The sequence below is a fragment of the Mustela lutreola genome, chromosome 3, assembly GCF_030435805.1.
Source record: "Mustela lutreola isolate mMusLut2 chromosome 3, mMusLut2.pri, whole genome shotgun sequence".
In the NCBI taxonomy this organism is placed as follows: Eukaryota; Metazoa; Chordata; class Mammalia; order Carnivora; family Mustelidae; genus Mustela; species Mustela lutreola.
In genome coordinates this window covers 75,494,625-75,514,579 of record NC_081292.1, presented here as the reverse complement: position 1 = coordinate 75,514,579, position 19,955 = coordinate 75,494,625, and the positions used below count along the sequence as shown (strand labels likewise).

The 19,955-nt window shown below is 38.0% G+C and overlaps 1 long non-coding RNA gene across 2 annotated transcripts in view; it reads right to left on the bottom strand.

The window, feature by feature from the left end:
* Positions 1-717: 717 nt before the first annotated feature.
* The window catches only part of LOC131826810 (uncharacterized), a 43,378-nt gene continuing 24,140 nt past the window's right edge, over positions 718-19,955 (bottom strand). For both annotated transcript variants that reach the window (XR_009351768.1, XR_009351769.1), the window contains exon 7: positions 718-813. This is a non-coding gene — a long non-coding RNA (uncharacterized LOC131826810). The remainder of the gene's footprint in view (positions 814-19,955) is intronic.

Here is a 19,955-nt window from a genome sequence, read left to right as displayed (position 1 = left end):
GGCTTTTTGTTTTCCAAACTAGAAGCTTGACTCACATTACAATTGTTCAAGGTAAATACATTCTGCAAAGGTCACCAGAAATATATACACTTTAAACCAGAGGAATAATTTAGGTCTTTTAGGGATATAGGCAGGTGGCAGATGTGTCTTGGAGCCAAGCTCCAGAAAGACTTCTCATCCTGGCTAGTAAGACAAAGATAAAAATTTTAGGGCTGCTTCTCTTACTCTCCATGAGAGTTCTGGCTACTAAGTCAACTTCCTGATGTGCAGTGAGGTTGGAAGGGTTGGAGGAGGTGGGTAGGTGGCCGAGGCTGCTGCTGCCTGGATGTCCTTCTGGAGAAGTGCAGGATGTGAGATTCATTCCCAAGGAAAGTCCTGAAGAACATTCCACGACTGCTTTTGCACAGAAAAACTTACTTCCATATATTGATTAAATTGTTACTTGATGTTCTTTGGGTTTTTGTTGGTGGTGTTAAATTCTATCTGAACACAACTGGTTGTTAAACCCAGTTAGTAGAGGAATTAAAGTGTCAATGAGCAGTTGCGGATCCCTGATATAACTGAAGATGGAAAATATCTGGACAAAGAGGCAAAGCTTGGAATAAATATTCCCAGTCTCTTCATGATGCTGATTAATCCATTGTTCCCGTTTTGTGTTAGCAGTGTCACATACCGTGGAGGCGGTATTGGGCAGCTGGCAGTGTCCACTGGCTTCCTGGTGCCCCATTTCCTTCCTCTGTCCTAAGTGGGGAGCCTCATCTCTTGCAGCCAAGGGCAAGCTTCTAAGTACGCTTCTATCATGACCAGCCTCATCTGCAGAAGAAAATCTTTCTAAAACGAGGTAATTACATGTATTATCACTTAGCACCCGTTTTCACAGAACTTTTAAGTAGTGTGTATAAGTGAATGACTTAAAAACAAAGATTTTAAAAGGTAAGCTGAGCCTGGCTTCCCACCTGGAAGAATGATCTCTGAGCTCTCCTAAGACAGAAATGTGTTCTCTTACCTTCTCTCTGCTTTCAGGCTCTCCCTTCTATTCCCTTTTCCCCACTATTTATTTTCAAAAGGATATTTGAATAATTTTATAATAGAATACATACCCATGATTTAAAAATCACACTCAGAGTTAACTTGCTTACCACTATTGCTGCTCTTGCCCATATCTATTTTTGTTCCCTACTTCCGTATCTTGGAGATGACATTTGTAGCTTCAAATAATATACTTGTGCTTTTATTGATTGTCTCAACAGCGATAAAGACATCTTTAAACAGCACACCATGTAAATGAGAATATGATCTTTATTTTTACTTCTTCTCTTCCTCTTCTACGTCTTTAACTAGTACTTTTGCTATTCTGTTAATTTTACTGAGATATAATTGACAAATAAATCTTAATATATTTATAGTGCACAAATGACTTGATATACACTAGGAATGTGAAGGGATTTCCACTACTGAGTTAATTTAACACTCCTATCACCTCACATATTTACCCTTTATCTATTTGTTTATTTATTTTTAAAGATTTTATTTATTTATTTGACAGACAAGATCACAAGTAGGCAGGGAGGCAGGCAGAGAGAGAGGAGGAAGCAGGCTCCCTGCTGAGCAGAGAGCCTGATGCGGGGCTCGATCCCAGGACCCTGGGATCATGACCTGAGCCGAAGGCAGAGGCTTTAACCCACTGAGCTGCCCAGGTGTCCCACCTTTTATTTTTTTTTTTTTATGAGAACATTTAAGTTCTATTCTCTTAGCAAATTCTAATTACACATTATAGTGTTATTAAAACTAGTCACCATTAGATCTCCAGATCTTATTTATCTTATACTGGCAACAGCTAGCCTGTACCCTTTTACTAGACTCTCTCCATTTTTCCCATCCAGTACAGGGAAACTAATACTTTATTCTCTGTTTCCATGGGTTCAACTTTTTTTTTTTTTTTTTTTTAGATCCTGCATATATAAGTGAAATGATGCAGTATTTGTTTTTCTCTTTCTGGCTTATTTCACCTGGTCTAATGCATTCTAGCTTCATTTATTTTCATTTTATTTCATGCTATTATTTTATTTTAATTCCAGTATAACGAGCAGTTATATTAGTTTCAGGTGTGTAATAGAGTGATTCAACAATTCCATACAACACCCAGTGCACATCATGACCAGGGCACTCCCTAATCCCCATCACCCATTTCACTCATCCTCTCACCCACCCGTCTTCTGGAAACCATCGGTTTGTTCTCTATAATTAATAGTCTGGTTCTTGCTTTGTCTCTCTTTTATTTTTTTCTCCTTTGCTTATTTGTTTTATTTCTTAAATTCCTTATATGACTGAAATCATATGGTATTTTTCTTTGATTGCCTTATTTCCATAGCATTATCGTCTCTAGCTCCATCCGTGTCATTGGAAATGGCAAGATTTCATTCTTTTTTTTTAAAGATTTTATATATGTATTTATTTTAGAAGGAGTGTGTGTGAGAGAGCTGGGGGAGGAGGGAGGTGGGGTGAGGTGTGGGACAAACAGACTCGTCACTGAGCATGGAGCCTGAGGCAGAGTTCAATGTCTAGACCCTGAGATCATGACCTGAGCCAAAATCAAGTTGGTAGCTCAACCTACTGAGCCACCAGGTGCCCTGGATTTCATTGTTTTTTATGCTGAATAATATTCCACCATGAAGATATGTGTGTGTGTGTGTGTGTGTGTGTGTGTACATTCTTTATCGAATTTGTCAATTCTTTATCCAATTCTTTATCCAATTTGTCAATGGACATTGGGGCTGCTTCCATAGTTCAGCTATTGTAAATAATGCTGCTATATAGAGATGCAAGTATCTCTTTGAATTTGGGGGGTAAATATCCAGTAGTGCAATTACTGGATCTTAGGGTAGTTCTATTTTTAACTTTCTGAGGGACTTCCATACTGTTTTCCACAATGGCTGCCCCAGTTTGCATTCCCACCAACAGTGCATGAGTGCCTTTTGGTCCACATCCTCACCAACACTTGTTGCTTCTTGTGGTTTTGATTTTAAACATTCTGACATGTGTGAAGTGATATCTCATTGGAGTTTTGATCTGCATTTCCCTGATGATGAGTGAGGTTGAGTATCTTGTCGTGTGTCTGTTAGCCATCTGGATGTCTTCTTCAGAGAAATATCTGCTCATTTCCTCTGCCCATTTTTAAATTGGATTTGTGTGTGTGTGTGTATGTGTTGAATTTTTTATATATTTTTAATATATTTTTGTATATTTTGGATGCTAACCCATTATTGGATATGTCATTTGCAAATATCTTCTCCCATTCATTAGATTGTTGTTTAGTTTTGGTGATTGTTTCCTTTGCTGTGCAGAAGCTTTTTATTTTGATGTAGTCTCAATCGTTTATTTTTGCTGTTATTTCCTTTGCCTCAGGAGACATATCTACAAAAATGGTGTTATAGTCAATGTCAGAAACATTACAACCTGTGCTCTCTTTGAGGATTTTTATGATTTTGGGTCTCACATTTAGTATTTTCTTCATTTATAAGGCTAAATAATATCCCATTAGATAGATAGATAGGTAGATAGATAGATGATAGATAGATGACCACAATTTTTATTCATTCATCTGTTGATAGATACTTAAGTATTTCCACATGACGATTATTGTTAATAATGTTGCAATCAACATGGGAGTATAGATTTGTCTTTGAGCAATGATCTCCTTTCCTTTGGATATATACCCAGAAATGAGATTGTTATAACATATAATAGCTCTATTTTTAATTTCTTGAAAAACTTCCCTACTGTTTTCTTTAGTGGCTAACCAGTTTACATTCCTACCAACCATGTCAAAAGATACCCTTTTCTCTATATCCTTGCCAGCAGTTGTTATTTCTTGTCTTTTAGATAATAGATATCCTGGCAGGTGTGAGGTTACATCTCACTGAAGTTTTGATTTGCATTTCTCTGATGATTTGTGATACTTAGCACTTTTTTAAAAAAGATTTTATTTATTTATTTGACAGACAGAAATTACAAGTAGGCAGAGAAGTAGGCAGAGAGAGAGGAAGGGAAGCAGGCCCCCTGCTGAGCAGAGAGGCCGATGTGGGACTCGATCCCAGGACCCTGAGATCATGACCTGAGCCGAAGGCAGCGGCTTAACCCACTGAGCCACCCAGGTGCCCAACTGAGACTTTTCATGTGCCCATGAGCCATTTGTAGTCTTCTGAAAAAATGTCTCTTCAGTTCTTTTGCCCATTTTTAAAATTGGGTTATTTGGTTACCTTACTGCTGAACTATATGAATTCCTTGTACATTTTGAATATTAACTCTCTGTTGGATATGTGGTTTGCAAGTATTTTGTCCTAACCTATAGGTTGCCTTTTTATTTTTTGAAGGTTTTCTTTGTTGTATGGGAGCTTTTTAGTTTGATGTAGCCCCCCTTGTTTTCTTGTTTGTTTCTTTTTTTGCCTTTGCTTTTGGTGTCAAATCTAAAAAAACAAAACAAAACAAAAAAACAAACAAAACAAACAGACAAAAAAAACATTGTCACAACTAAAGTCAAGGAACTTCTTCCCAGTTTTCTGCTGGAGTCTCATGATATCAGGTCTTATGCTTAAGTCTTTAATTCAGTTAATTTTTGTCAGTGCTATAAAATAGGAGTTCAGTATCATTCTTTTGCATGTAAATACCCTGTTTTCCTGACAACATTTATTGAAGAGACTATCTTTTGTTCACAGTGCATTCTTGGCACTGTTGCTGAAAATTAATTGAATAGATATGCAAGGATTTATTTCTGGGCTCTCTATTCTATTCTATTGATCTACGTGTCTCTGTTTATGCTAGTACCATATTGTGTTAATTATCATACTTTGTAATATAGTTTGAAATCAGGAAGTATAATGCCTCCAGCTTTGTTCTTCTTTCTCAAAATTGCTTTAGCTATTTGGAGTCTTTTGTGATTATGTATGAATTTTAGGATTTTTTTTCTGTGAAAAATACCACTGGAATTTTGATAAATTACATTGAATCTGTGGATTATTTTGGGTAGCATGAACATGTCAAGAATATTAATTCTTCTAATCCATGAAAATGGAATATCTTTCCATTTGTTTCTTTCATTGATGTTCTGTAGTTTTCAGAGTACAGATCTTTCACCACCTTGGTGAAATTTATTCAAGTATTTTATTATTTTTCATGCTATTGAAAATGAGATATTTTTTCTTAATATCTCCTTTGGACAGTTAATTTTTAGTATATAAAATGGAACTTTTTTTTTTTTTTTTTGCATATTGATTTTGCATCCACAACTTTACTGAATTTTTTAGTTTTAACAGTTTTGGGGTGGAGTCTTTAGAAGTTTTTTTCCATATAATATGTTATCTGCAACAGAGACAATTTTTTTCTCTTTTCAGATTTGGATCCTTTTTATTTCCTTTTTTCCCCACTAATTGCTCTGGTGAGAACTTCCAGTACTATATTGAATAAAAGTGGTGAGAGTGGACCTCTTTTTCTTGTTTCTGTTCTTAGAGAAATGCTTTTAGTATTTTATCATGGAGTACGACATTAGCAATAGGTTTGTCATATATGGCCTTTTTATGTTTCTTTGACCCATTTGCTATTTGGGATCATGTTGCTTAATCTCCACATATTTGTGATTTTTCCAGTTCCCTTCCTATAACTGACTTCTAATTTGATACCACTGTGGTCAGGAAGCATTTCTAATATGCTCAATTTTTTGAGAGTTTTTATCATGAAAAGATGTTGAATATTGTCAAATGCTTCTTCTGCATCTATTGCAATAGTGATGTGATTTCTATCGTTCATTTGGTTAATGTGGTGTATCCCATTGATTGAGTCGCAGATGCTCAACTACCCTTGGATCCCTAAAATAAGTCTCATTTGATTAAGATATATGATTCTTTTTACTTACTTTTGAATTTGGTTAGCCAATATTTATTGAGGGTTTTGGTATACATGTTCATCAAGGGTATTGGGCTGTAATTTTTTCATTTTAATGTCCTTATCTGGCTTTGATAGGGTAATGATGGCATTGCGAAATGGGCTTGGAAGTGCCTCTCTTCTTCAATTTTTTGGAAGAGTTGGAAAAGAATTGGTTTTTATTCTCCTTTAAAGTTTTGGCAGAATCCACTAACAAAGCCATCTGGTCCTGGACTTCTGTTTGTTGGGAGGTTTTGATTACTAATTCATCTCTATAAGAAATTGACCTACTAAGGTTTTCTCTTTCTTTGTGATTCAGTCTTGACAGGTTGTCTGGGTCTAGAATCTCACCCATTTCTCTAGGTTATCTAATTGGTTGGTATATAATTGTTCACAGTAGTTTCTTATCATTCTTAGTCTTTCTGTGGCATCAATTACCATGGTTCTTCTTTCATTTTTTATTTTATTTACCTGAGCCTTCTCTCTTCTCAGTCTAGCTAAAGATTTGTTAATTTTGTTTATGTCTTCAAAAAACCAGCTCTTAGCTTTATTTATCTTTTCTACTAATTTCTAAATTTCTATATTATTTATTTCCACTCTGATTTATTTCCTTCCTTCTACTAACTTTGGACTTCATTTGCTCTGTTTTTTTTCTACTTCCTCTAGATATTAAGTTTGGTTGTTTGAGAGCTTTCATTTTTCATAATGTAGACATTTATGGTTATGAAATTCCCTCTTAGAACTGCTTTTGTCACATCCCATAAGTTTTGGGTTATTGTATTTCCATTTTCATTTATCTCATAATTTTTCTTTCCATCCCTTTTTTTTTTTTTTAATTTTTTATTTTTTATAAACATATATTTTTATCCCCAGGGGTACAGGTCTGTGAATCACCAGGTTTACACACTTCACAGCACTCACCAAATCACATACCCTCCCCAATGTCCATAATCCCACCCCCTTCTCCCAAACCCCCTCCCCCCGGCAACCCTCAGTTTGTTTCGTGAGATTAAGAGTCACTTATGGTTTGTCTCCCTCCCAATCCCATCTTGTTTCATTTATTCTTCTTCTACCCACTTAAGCCTCCATGTTGCATCACCACTTCCTCATATCAGGGAGATCATATGATAGTTGTCTTTCTCTGCTTGACTTATTTCGCTAAGCATGATACGCTCTAGTTCCATCCATGTTGTTGCAAATGGCAAGATTTCATTTCTTTTGATGGCTGCATAGTATTCCATTGTGTATATATACCACATCTTCTTGATCCATTCATCTGTTGATGGACATCTAGGTTCTTTCCATAGTTTGGCTATTGTGGACATTGCTGCTATAAACATTCGGGTGCATGTGTCCCTTTGGATCACTACATTTGTATCTTTAGGGTAAATACCCAATAGTGCAATTGCTGGGTCATAGGGCAGTTCTATTTTCAACATTTTGAGGAACCTCCATGCTGTTTTCCAGAGTGGCTGCACCAGCTTGCATTCCCACCAACAGTGGAGGAGGGTTCCCCTTTCTCCGCATCCTCGCCAGCATCTGTCATTTCCTGACTTGTTGATTTTAGCCATTCTGACTGGTGTGAGGTGATATCTCATTGTGGTTTTGATTTGTATTTCCCTGATGCCGAGTGATATGGAGCACTTTTTCATGTGTCTGTTGGCCATCTGGATGTCTTCTTTGCAGAAATGTCTGTTCATGTCCTCTGCCCATTTCTTGATTGGATTATTTGTTCTTTGGGTGTTGAGTTTGCTAAGTTCTTTATAGATTCTGGACACTAGTCCTTTATCTGATGTGTCGTTTGCAAATATCTTCTCCCATTCTGTCAGTTGTCTTTTGATTTTGTTAACTGTTTCCTTTGCTGTGCAAAAGATTTTGATCTTGATGAAATCCCAATAGTTCATTTTTTCCCTTGCTTCCCTTGCCTTTTGCGTTGTTCCTAGGAAGATGTTGCTGCGGCAGAGGTCGAAGAGGTTGCTGCCCGTGTTCTCCTCAAGGATTTTGATGGATTCCTTTCGTACATTGAGATCCTTCATCCATTTTGAGTCTATTTTTGTGTGTGGTGTAAGGAAATGGTCCAATTTCATTTTTCTGCATGTGGCTGTCCAATTTTCCCAGCACCATTTATTGAAAAGGCTGTCTTTTTTCCATTGGACATTCTTTCCTGCTTTGTCGAAGATTAGTTGACCATAGATTTGAGGGTCTATTTCTGGGCTCTCTATTCTGTTCCATTGATCTATGTGTCTGTTTTTGTGCCAGTACCATGCTGTCTTGATGATGACAGCTTTGTAATAGAGCTTGAACTCCGGAATTGTGATGCCACCAACGTTGGCTTTCTTTTTCAATATCCCTTTGGCTATTCGAGGTCTTTTCTGGTTCCATATAAATTTTAGAATTATTTGTTCCATTTCTTTGAAAAAGATGGATGGTACTTTGATAGGAATTGCATTAAATGTGTAGATTGCTTTAGGTAGCATAGACATTTTCACAATATTTATTCTTCCAATCCAGGAGCATGGAACATTTTTCCATTTCTTTGTGTCTTCCTCAATTTCTTTCATGAGTACTTTATAGTTTTCTGAGTATAGATTCTGTGTCTCTTTGGTTAGGTTTATTCCTAGGTATCTTATGGTTTTGGATGCAATTGTAAAAGGGATTGACTCCTTAATATCTCTTTCTTCTGTCTTGCTGTTGGTGTATAGAAATGCAACTGATTTCTGTGCATTGATTTTATATCCTGACACTTTACTGAATTCCTGTATAAGTTCTAGCAGTTTTGGAGTGGAGTCTTTTGGGTTTTCCACATATAGTATCGTATCATCTGCGAAGAGTGATAATTTGACTTCTTCTTTGCCGATTTGGATGCCTTTAATTTCCTTTTGTTGTCTGATTGCTGAGGCTAGGACCTCTAGTACGATGTTGAATAGCAGTGGTGATAATGGACATCCCTGCCGTGTTCCTGACCTTAGCGGAAAAGCTTTCAGTTTTTCTCCATTGAGAATGATATTTGCGGTGGGTTTTTCATAGATGGCTTTGATGATATTGAGGTATGTGCCCTCTATCCCTACACTTTGAAGAGTTTTGATCAGGAAGGGATGTTGTACTTTGTCAAATGCTTTTTCAGCATCTATTGAGAGTATCATATGGTTCTTGTTCTTTCTTTTATTGATGTGTTGTATCACATTGACTGATTTGCGGATGTTGAACTAACCTTGCAGCCCTGGAATAAATCCCACTTGGTCGTGGTGAATAATCTTTTTAATGTACTGTTGAATCCTATTGGCTAGTATTTTGTTGAGTATTTTCGCATCTGTGTTCATCAAGGATATCGGTCTATAGCTCTCTTTTTTGGTGGGATCCTTGTCTGGTTTTGGGATCAAGGTGATGCTGGCTTCATAAAATGAGTTTGGAAGTTTTCCTTCCATTTCTATTTTTTGGAACAGTTTCAGGAGAATAGGAATTAGTTCTTCTTTAAATGTTTGGTAGAATTCCCCCGGGAAGCCGTCTGGCCCTGGGCTTTTGTTTGTTTGGAGATTTTTAATGACTGTTTCAATCTCCTTACTGGTTATGGGTCTGTTCAGGCTTTCTATTTCTTCCTGGTTCAGTTGTGGTAGTTTATATGTTTCTAGGAATGCATCCATTTCTTCTAGATTGTCAAATTTATTGCCATAGAGTTGCTCATAGTATGTTCTTATAATAGTTTGTATTTCTTTGGTGTTAGTTGTGATCTCTCCTCTTTCATTCATGATTTTATTTATTTGGGTCCTTTCTCTTTTCTTTTTGATAAGTCGGGCCAGGGGTTTATCAATTTTATTAATTCTTTCAAAGAACCAGCTCCTAGTTTCGTTGATTTGTTCTATTGTTTTTTTGGTTTCTATTTCATTGATTTCTGCTCTGATCTTTATGATTTCTCTTCTCCTGCTGGGCTTAGGGTTTCTTTCTTGTTCTTTCTCCAGCTCCTTTAGGTGTAGGGTTAGGTTGTGTACCTGAGACCTTTCTTGTTTCTTGAGAAAGGCTTGTACCGCTATATATTTTCCTCTCAGGACTGCCTTTGTTGTGTCCCACAGATTTTGAACCGTTGTATTTTCATTATCATTTGTTTCCATGATTTTTTTCAATTCTTCTTTAATTTCCCGGTTGACCCATTCATTCTTTAGAAGGATACTGTTTAGTCTCCATGTATTTGGGTTCTTTCCAAACTTCCTTTTGTGGTTGAGTTCTAGCTTTAGAGCATTGTGGTCTGAAAATATGCAGGGAATGATCCCAATCTTTTGATACCGGTTGAGTCCTGATTTAGGACCGAGGATGTGATCTATTCTGGAGAATGTTCCATGTGCACTAAAGAAGAATGTGTATTCTGTTGCTTTGGGATGAAATATTCTGAATATATCTGTGATGTCCATCTGGTCCAGTGTGTCATTTAAGGCCTTTATTTCCTTGCTGATCTTTTGCTTGGATGACCTGTCCATTTCAGTGAGGGGAGTGTTAAAGTCCCCTACTATTATTGTGTTGTTGTTGATGTGTTTCTTTGATTTTGTTATTAATTGGTTTATATAGTTGGCTGCTCCCACATTGGGGGCATAGATATTTAAAATTGTTAAATCTTCTTGTTGGACAGACCCTTTGAGTATGATATAGTGTCCTTCCTCATCTCTTATTATAGTCTTTGGCTTAAAATCTAATTGATCTGATATAAGGATTGCCACTCCTGCTTTCTTCTGATGTCCATTAGCATGGTAAATTCTTTTCCACCCCCTCACTTTAAATCTGGAGGTGTCTTCGGGCTTAAAATGTGTTTCTTGGAGGCAACATATAGATGGGTTTTGTTTTTTTATCCATTCTGATAGCCTGTGTCTTTTGACAGGGGCATTTAGCCCATTCACATTCAGGGTAACTATTGAGAGATATGAATTTAGTGCCATTGTATTGCCTGTAAGGTGACTGTTACTGTATATGGTCTCTGTTCCTTTCTGATCTACCACTTGTAGGCTCTCTCTTTGCTTAGAGGACCCCTTTCAATATTTCCTGTAGAGCTGGTTTGGTATTTGCAAATTCTTTCAGTTGTTGTTTGTCCTGGAAGCTTTTAATCTCTCCTTCTATTTTCAATGATAGCCTAGCTGGATATAGTATTCTTGGCTGCATGTTTTTCTCGTTTAGTGCTCTGAAAATATCATGCCAGCTCTTTCTGGCCTGCCAGGTCTCTGTGGATAAGTCAGCTGCCAATCTAATATTTTTACCATTGTATGTTACAGACTTCTTTTCCCGGGCTGCTTTCAGGATTTTCTCTTTGTCATTGAGACTTGTAAATTTTACTATTAGGTGACGGGGTGTGGGCCTATTCTTATTGATTTTGAGGGGCATTCTCTGAACCTCCTGAATTTTGATGCTCGTTCCCTTTGCCATATTGGGGAAATTCTCCCCAATAATTCTCTCCAGTATACCTTCTGCTCCCCTCTCACTTTCTTCTTCTTCTGGAATCCCAATTATTCTAATGTTGTTTCGTCTTATGGTGTCACTTATCTCTCGAATTCTCCCCTCGTGGTCCAGTAGCTGTTTGTCCCTCTTTTGCTCAGCTTCTTTATTCTCTGTCATTTGGTCTTCTATATCACTAATTCTTTCTTCTGCCTCATTTATCCTAGCAGTTAGAGCCTCCATTTTTGATTGCACCTCATTAATAGCTTTTTTGATTTCACCTTGGTTAGATTTTAGTTCTTTTATTTCTCCAGAAAGGGCTTTTATATCTCTCGAGAGGGTTTCTCTCATATCTTCCATGCGTTTTTCGAGCCCGGCTAGAACCTTGAGAATTGTCATTCTGAACTCTAGATCTGACATATTACCGATGTCTGTATTGATTAGGTCCCTAGCCTTCGGTACTGCCTCTTGTTCTTTTTTTCGTGTTGAATTTTTCCGTCTTGTCATTTTGTCCAGATAAGAGTAAATGAAGGGGCAAGTAAAATACTAAAAGGGTGGCAACAACCCCAGGAAAATATGCTTTAACCAAATTAGAAGAGATCCAAAATCGTGAGTGGGGAGAAAGGGGATAAAAAGAGGTTCAAAAAGGAAGAAAGAAAAAAGAAAAAAAAAAAAAAAGAATATTTTTAAAGAAAGAAAACACCTAAGAAAAATGTAAAAAATATATATATATATATTAGATAAACTAGTAAAAAAATCGTTAAAAAAGAAAAAGGTAACAGTTAAAAAAAAAAATTTTACCCGAAGGCGAGAAAAAAAAAAAATGAAAAAGAAAAAATTAAATTAACTGCAAGACTAAAAAAAATCACAGGAAAAAAGCCATGAGTTCCGTGCTTGGCTTTCTCCTCCTCTGGAATTCTGCTGCTCTCCTTGGTATTGAAACCGCACTCCTTGGTAGGTGAACTTGGTCTCGGCTGGATTTCTTGTTGATCTTCTGGGGGAGGGGCCTGTTGTAGTGATTCTCAAGTGTCTTTGCCCCAGGCGGAATTACACCGCCCTTACCCGGGGCCGGGGTGAGTAATCCGCTCGGGTTTGCTTTCAGGAGCTTTTGTTCCCTGAGCGCTTTCCGTAGAGTTCCAGAGGACGGGAATACAAATGGCGGCCTCCTGGTCTCCGGCCCGGAGGAGCCGAGAGCCCAGGGCCCCACTCCTCAGTGCGCCCTCAGAGAACAGCGCCCAGTTACTCCTGTCTGCCTGACCTCCGGCCGCGCTCCGAGCTCACCGAGCCTGCGACCGGTTCAAGGTAACACGGAGCTGCGAGCTTACTGTCGGCTCTGTCTCTGTAGCCGGCTTTCCCGTTCCAATAGCCGCAAGCTCTGCGACACTCAGACACCCCCGATCCTTCTGTGACCCTGCGGGACCTGAGGCCACGCTGACCCCGCGTGGGCTTCGCCCCGGTTTAGCCTCTGGAGCGATGTCCCTCAGCGGAACAGACTTTTAAAAGTCCTGATTTTGTGCGCGGTTGCTCCGCCGCTTGCCGGGAGCCGGCCCCTCCCCCCGGGGTCTATCTTCCCGTCGCTTTGGATTCACTTCTCCGCCGGTCCTACCTTTCAGAAAGTGGTTGTTTTTCTGTTTCCAGAATTGCTGTTCTTCTTCTCTTCGATCTGCCGATGGATTTTCAGGTGTTTGCAATATTTAGATAAGCTATCTAGCTGATCTCCGGCTAGCTGAAGCAGTCTCAGCTTGCTACTTCTCCGCCATCTTGACTCCTCCGATCTCTTTCCATCCCTTTTTATTTCATCTTTAACCCATTTGTTGTTTGGGAGCATGTTGTTTACTCTGCACATACTTGTGATGTTTCTAGTGTTTTTTTTTATAATTGATCTCTAGTTTGATACCAATGTGGTCTAGTTTGATATAATTTGTCTTCTTAAATTTGTTAAGATTTTATTGTGGCCTCACAATAAACATAATCTCTCCTGGAGAATGTACCAAGTGTGCTGGAAAAAAGCATGTATTCTGTCACTGTTGGATGAAATATGTTCTATATATGTCCCTGAGGTTTAGCTCACTTAAAGTGTAGCTTAAGTCCATTATTTTCTTTTTGAGTTTCTATCTGGATGATCTATTCATTTTTGAAAGTGGGATATCAAACCCCTTACTATTTTTACATTATTATCTATTTCTCCCTTCAGGACTGTAATATTTGTGTCATATATTTAGTGTTCCAATGCTGGACACCAAAATATTTACAACAGTTATATTCTCTATGCATTGACCGCTTTATGATTACATACTGCCCTTCTTTGTCTCTGTTACCGTTTTTGGTTTCAGTTTTATTTTCTCAGATATAAGTATAGCTATCCATATTTTTTTTTTTTGGTTTCCATTTGCTTGGGACACTTTTTTTCTATCATTTCACTATCTATGTGTGTCCTTAAAGCTGTAATGAGACTCTTAGAGGTAAATGTATTTGTGTCCTATTTTTTTTATTCACCTAGCCACTGAAATTCTTTTTTTTAAGATTTTATTTATTTATTTATTTGACAGAGAGAGATCACAAGTAGGCAGAGAGAGAGAGAGAGATAGGAAAGCAGGCTCCTCACCGAGCAAAGAGCCTGACGAGGGACTCGATCCTAGGACCCCTGAGATCATGACCTGAGCCGAAGGCAGGGGCTTAACCCACTGAGCCACCCAGGCGCCCTGAAATTCTTTTGATTAAAGAATTTGGTCTATTTGCATTTCAAATAATTATTGACAGGTATGGACTTAACTATTGCCATTTTGTTAATTATTTACTGAGGTAGTGTCTTTTTTCCTTTATTCCTTTTTTACTCTCTTCAGTGATCTGATAATTTTTTGTAGCAGTATGCTTTCTTTTTATCTTTTGTGCCTCTACGATAAAAAGGAAAAGTTTATGCTTTGTAGTTACTATGAAACTTACATAAGCATCTTAGAGTTGTAACAGTCTATTTTAAGCTGTTAACAACTTAACTTTAAATAAATACAAAAGTTCTACATTAATATACCCCCCAATTTAATAGTAATGGCTTTTTATGCTGTGTATGCATTAACAAATTATTTTAGTTATAGTTAATTTTTAGACATTTTGTTTTTTAACCTTTATACTAGAATTGTAAGTGATTTACCTATCATCATTACAATATCAGAATATTCTGAATTTAACTATATTTTTACCTTTACCAGAGAGTTTTATACTTACATATGTTGTCATGTTACTAATCAGCATCCTTTTGTTTAGGCTTAAAGAATTCTCTTTAAAATTTCTTGTAAGATGGTGGTGGTGATGAACTCCTTTGGCTTTTGTTCATCTAGGAAACTCACCATCTCTCCTTAAATTCTGAATCACCACTTTGCTGGGTAAAATATTCTTGATAGGTAGAGTCTTTTCTCCCAACATTGTGAATATATCATGATAGTCCCCTCTAGCTTACAAAATGTTTGCTGAAAAGTCTACTTATAATCTTATGGGAATTTCCTTGTACTTAAGTAGCTTTTGTCTTACTGTTTTCAAGATTCTCTCCTTTTACAATTAATTTTCATATATCTCTGTGTAGATTTACTTAGTCATTTTATTTTGTACTTTCTGTGCTTTTTAGTTCTGGATGTCTGTTTCTTTCCTCAGGTTAGAAAAGTTTTCAGTCATTATTTTTTTGTATGAGGTTTTTCCCTCTTTCTCTGTCTCCTTGCTGAGACCCCTTCAATACACATATAAATCAACTTAATGATGATCCTAAGTCTGCTAAGCTATCTTTACTGTTTTTTATTCTTTTTTTCTTTTTTGCTCCTCTAATGAGTTTCACTGCCCCTTTTTTAGTTTGCTGAGGCTCTAATCACTTGATCCAGTCTGCTTTTGACTCCCTCAACTGAATTTTTCAGTTCCATTATTGTATTCTTTAGCTCTATGATTTCTTTGGTATTTTTGATATTTTATCTTTGGTGAAATTTTCATTTTATCATACAGTGTTCTTTTGACCTTGGTAAGCATTTCTATGACTATTATTTTGAACTTTTTTTTGCTAAATCACTTCTCTCCATTTCATTAAGATCAGTTTTTAGAGATTTAGAGATTAAGATCAGTTTTCAGAGATTTATCTTGGTCTTTTGATTGGTCCCTTGTTTCTTCATTTCTCTTGACTCTCTGTATTGATTTCTGCACATTAGATAAAACAACAACCGCTCCCCATGTTTACATACTGGTCCTGTACAGGAAATGAACCTTCTCAATCAGCATGGCCCAAGCTCCTGGTTGTCTCTCAAATATATGTAATTGTCTATGCCACCATATTTGTTCTTAGTGGCTCCCAGTAACTGAAAGCTGTCCCAGACCGATCTACCTCCCAAAGGGAAGATTGCAGTCCACACCTAGATGCAGACTGATTAGAAACCAGATGTTTAGGTAACGGCTGGGAAAGTATGTTGTTAAGTCCCTTCCAGGGAGAAACTAGAAGAGGCGTGATTTTACCTACTTCCTCTGCACTGAGTCCAGGAGGAGAGCAATGGGGAGGCTCTCCTATACCCATTTAAAAACCACTTCTTTGTTGCTATTTTCCCATGAATGAATGCAAGCCCCATTGGCTATCAGAATGAGGTGCTTAAGGGGGAAGGGTGATCCCCTGGGTGGCAGCTGTAAAAGTTGGGGTACTAAATGTGTCTATAAACTCCTTCCAAGGAGATGTTGGCAACTTGTTTTTATTGTTGGAACAAGCCAGAGGGAGAAGGTTGGGGAATGCCTACTGTATCTTTTGGGTCTGGAGAAGGTCACAGTCAGTATTTATGTGTGCTAATTACAAGCTGAACCCTCAGGCAGGAACTCATAAAGTATGCAGTCAAATCCCCTCCTGTGAAGACTGGGAGATGGATGTTTTTTGCCTCAACAATGAGCTGGTGGGGGGAGGAGTATGGAGGAGGAGGATAGCCATCATGAGTGCCCATCTGTTTGTCCATTTAAAACTGCTTTTTTGTTTGCTACAGTTCTGTGTGCAAGACCGATTGGCTATCACAGTCTGGCAGTCTGGTACCTGTCATTCAGGTGGGACCACAAAAGCTGGGGTGCCAAATGCATGTACATGTTCCTCTGAAGAGGTGCTGGCAGCTTGTTTTCATCATTTGAGTGAGTCAGAGGGAGAAGGGGGAATGCCCACCAGCTCTCCCAGGCTCTGAGGAAGATCACAGCTAGCCCCTAGATACATGCTCGTTAGAAGCTGAACCCTCAGGCAGTAGCATGTTAAGTATCCAGTCAAACTCCTTGCAGAGAAAGACTGGGAGATGGGCATTTCACATTTTTGCCTGCTTCCTCCATGCTGAGCCCTGGGAAGATGCCATGATGAATGCTCACACATGTGCCCATAAAGAACAGCTTCTTTGTGAGAGTCCAGTGGCCTCTTGGGCACAAGCTCCGTTTACTCTCTGAGCTAGGTATTTTGGAAGTCTGTCCCCTGGGTGGAAGCCTTTAAAGTTTGGGCACTGGATGTGCAGGAGTAAAACTCCTTATGGGGAAGCTGGAGGCTGGGGTTTCTTTCACAGCTATAAGTCGGTGTGCTGTGGTGGGGTTTATGGTTTAAGTGTGTCTCAGCTTTTCCTACCCATTTCAACGTGGGTGTTTTCTCATTTACCTGATATATAGAAGTCATTCAACTAGTCCGCATTTCTCCCAGAGGGATATTTTTCTGCCTGTAACAGCACATTTGGTGCACCCATGTGAGGAAAAGTTCACGAGCCTCCTCTGCTGCCTTCTTGGTCCTGCTCTTCTTCTTCTCCCTTGTATTCCTAACCCTCAACTGGCTTCTACAGTCTGCCCCCACAAAAAATTTCTCTTCCAAACTTTCTCCCTCCTCATTCTCTGACAGGCTGTTTCTAAAACACATGTCGCCCTCATTAGACAAACATATTTGCCTCATTCCTGGGTCATATGGAAAAAGCTTAACTTGTGGCCTATTTCAGAGTCTGAATCATTTTACCTTATTGCATTGTTAAAGTACCAGTGAGGTAGTGAGTATTAAATCCACTTGTTACCGTCTCCTGGGACGTATGCAGGGAAGCCACCTGTGTAATGTTTTCTCCCCAATTAAATTCACTCTCTTTATCCAGCATGAAATATTTCCATTATAAGTAGTCAGAGAATTATGCCCTACCAAGACACCCAAGAGGCCTATAAAACTGTAAAGAAAAAAATTGCCTCCTTTGAAAGACATTGGTCTGGGAAGCTTTATGACCCTATTTTACACTGTGCCAGCCAGAGGCTCTGGCAGATTTCCCATTGACTTATGGAGCCCAAGGCAAGTCTAGTCTGGAGTTGCCTTAATCTAATTACTGCAGGATTTCAATGTGTGCCCAGTTACAATGAACAGTGTTAAATGGTGGCCCTCAGCTGCACCAGAGTGGTAGTAGAACAGCGTTTACCAGAAGTGTAGCAGACTCCCCAGAGAAGAGTGTGGTTAGCCATGACTCTCTGTTTCCTGGTAGAATTACACATAGCTCTTGTGCTTTCATTGCGAAAATGGAATCACATGATGGTGGCAGTCCTTGTGGAAAGGGTGGGTTATAAAATGGATCTTTAATTTCAATTTGCCAGGTAAGTGAGGCAACAGGAGATCAGACTTAAGACTGAGTACAGTGAGTGAAATTATCCCAGGAAAACAAATCAGCATCTTGTTTTGAAGATATTTCCAGGGCAGAAAAAAATACATTCATTTCCTCCAGATCTGCTGACACTGCCTTATATAAATAGTCAACCTGACTTTTGTCCAGTCATTAGATTTCCAGCAAGACACACAAATAGTGACACATTTGTGAGGTTAAAATATGTCCACCAAAGTATATTTTACCACCACATTGCAGGTGTTCAATAAACTTTCACAAAATAAATAAAATGTGAAAGGCATTATTATTGTGCGGAATCGGTCTATGCTCAGAGATAAGTGCAACCCAGCCTATTTTGTTCATACTTCCCTGATCTAACCATTCTTTGCATGATCTTGTATGAGACTACTGTATTGGGACAATGAGTGGCTCATTAAGTTAAGCACCTGCCTTTGGCTCAGGTCATGGTAGTCTCAGGGTCCTGGGATTGAACCCTGTGTTGGGCTCCCTGTTCAGTGGGGAGTCTGCTTCTCCCTCTCCCTGTGCCTGTCCCCCTGGCTTGTTCTCACTTGTTCTCTCTCTCTCTCTCTCTTTCTCTGAAATAAATAAGTAAAAAATTTTTTTTAAAAGACTATTGTATTAAAAGGTCATTATTTTATAAGTCACTCATGAAGAGTTCTTCCCTCTTTATCTTTATCTTGTACAAGTCTGGAACATTATTCATTAATTTGAATAATAAATGTTTACCATAGGCATATAGTATGCCTGGGACAAATGATAATATTGAAATGACCTCTGCACTCAGTCAGCATATGGTCTTACAGAGTAACAACTGTTGATGACTGAACCCCTGTTAGTTGCACACTGGGAAAGACGAAATGTTTGCCTTTCCAACACTTATGAAAGCTTTGTGTCATCATCCCCATTTTACAGTGGGAAAAACTAAAGCTCTGGGCTTAAAATGGTCTCTTAAGATTTCACAACTATTAGATATCGAAGCCTGCCTTTGAATCCTCTTTTGTCTCAGTAGTTGCTCTTCAATATTTTGAATCAGATAAAACAACATAATAACTATATATTAGTTAGTCACTCACAAACCCTAGATTTAAGTAGATCATTTACATTTCTGGAATTCTATGTCTGTGTTCTACTTTCTACAGTAAAATTCACTGTACTTTTATCAAGTGAGCTTTCATTTTTAAAAATTTCTTCTTTATTGTTTCTCCTCTGCTATAAGATACAAACAAAAGGGAGTGGGGAACAGATATGACCATTAGTAGAAACTGTATTTCCTGGTTTAACATCTTTTCTTTGCACTAACTCAAAATGTGGTCTCAAGACACAGCTCTAGCTAAAACACTATTATTTTTTATAGTATTGTATTTCTGGCCTTGGAATTTTGTGAAGTTTGATATCACATACCTATAGACAAAAAAATAACCATAACTAATATAGAGGAAGAATTTTCTGACATAAAGATTTGGGAAAGTGATTAATATTCAACAGGCTTCAGATTTAATTTTGAATTCATTTCTTTCAAACAGTGTTTTATTCAATATCTAGCCAACTTTTTTATTTAGTTTGTGAATGTCTTTTCTCACCATGTCACATAAATATATATATTTTTTTCTTCAAAACAGTTTGCTGATTCCATTTTAGGTTATGATTTACTGGAAAATCTATGGTTTCCCTGGTAATGATAAATGCAACAATGTATTCTACAGAAATTTAATAAATGATATCTTCTACTGATGATTAAGTAATGATGAGGATTGTAATGGTTGATTTTATGTCAACTTGATTAGGACATGGGGTGCTCAAATATTAGGCAAATATTTTTCTGATTGTTTCTTTGAGTGTGATTTTGGATGAGATAGCATTTAAACCAATAGATTGAGTAAAGCAGATTGCTCTTCCTGATGTGGGTGGGCCTCATCCAATCAGTTGAAGGCCTGAGTAGGACAAAAAGTTCAACCATCCTCCAAGTAAAACTCAATTCCTCCTGCCTGCTTTCAAACTAGGATA